Here is a 1,445-nt window from a genome sequence, read left to right on the forward strand (position 1 = left end):
ACTAACCTAAATATATATTTATTTATTAAAAAGTCTTGTCTAACTTATACAAAACTAACTTAAATATATATTTTACTAACTTAAATATATATTTATTTATTAAAAGGTGTTTAGAAAAATAGAAGATTTAATGTATTTGTAAGCCAAACCACCAAGTTGTTACAGGTTTGTTAGAATATCCGCCAAACATTGCTTTTTAGTCCTACCTGGATCCCTACATACATTCATTAATTATTGAAGCCTGCAACGGACATAAAGTACGTCATATACAACATCCTTGTCAGCGTACATCAATGGTGCAGCTGTGCAGGCCCCATTGGAAAAACTGCAAGCAAATGTGGAAAACCCTGCAGATCACGACGAAGCCTCTACGTTCAGATCGAAAGTTTCAGCGGGGCGATTATCATATACATCCCTTGAAAAGGGAGGTGTTGCAAGATGGTTAACAGGTTTAATACTTTGCTTTCCCTTTTCCTCACAACTGCTACTCCCATTCTCCTTCCTGTGAAGACTGTTTATATCCTTTTGTGCAGATGTTGTATGCTTACCTCCACATTTACAGAAGTCCTCCCCATTCGAAGGAGGGTATCCATGGCGATTTAGTTTTCAGAACTTTAACACCCAAGTCTTCAGCTGACATGGATTTAGAGTTCGAAAAATCCCAGTCCGCGTTTCTCGTTTTCATATAGTGAATTCTATCTAACACACCCACAAAATCTTCGAAATCGTCTCCAGAACTCTCTAATCCGGTCCGCTGGCGTTGGCTCTTGGCCTCCACTTTATCTGTTTCACTTTCTGAAGGCCAATGTTGAGCTGAAGCACTTGGCTCCAACTCGAACATTCGCTTTTGTCCATTGCTGGAGGACATGGATTCAATCGCACAACTGAAAGTAACACTGATATCTACACACGGAAATAACGAAATCTCACAAGGTAAATAACGACAGATTCTCATTGTTTAGAAACAACTCTGGAAAACTTGATAAGAAACAACGTTTATAGAGAACGAATGGATTCGGTGAGACAACAGTTTGTTCGACAACTAAATGATAACAACTGAGCCCCTTCCAAAACAAATAAATTAATAAATCCAAAACTCCATGGGCCTAACATTGTTTTTTGTTCTACTTATATTGAAAAGAACGCCGTGATCCCTACATTCCTTAATTATTGAACACTCCAATGGAGATGCAGTACGTATATCACAGTTTTGCAGGGTACATCAGTGGTGCAGAGCCCAATGGAAAAACTGCAAGCAAATGTGCAGAACCCTACAGATCTTGACGAAGCCTCTACGTTCACATCAAAACGAAGGCATTGCAAGATGGTTAGCAGGTTGAACGCTTTGCTTTCCCTTTCGCTTTCCCTGAGGACGGTTTGTCCAATCGATATTTATTAAAACAGAGGATTTTTCAAAGCAGGCGGGAAAAAAGTTCTCATTTTGC

General features: G+C 39.1%; 1 pseudogene; it reads right to left on the bottom strand.

The window, feature by feature from the left end:
* Positions 1-354: 354 nt before the first annotated feature.
* Positions 355-868, bottom strand: LOC149213842 (uncharacterized; annotated as a pseudogene).
* Positions 869-1,445: the final 577 nt, after the last annotated feature.

This window comes from Pinus tabuliformis, chromosome 1_1 (assembly GCF_031772625.1).
Source record: "Pinus tabuliformis cultivar Carrire ecotype Pingquan chromosome 1_1, CPIR1, whole genome shotgun sequence".
Taxonomy (NCBI): Eukaryota; Viridiplantae; Streptophyta; class Pinopsida; order Pinales; family Pinaceae; genus Pinus; species Pinus tabuliformis.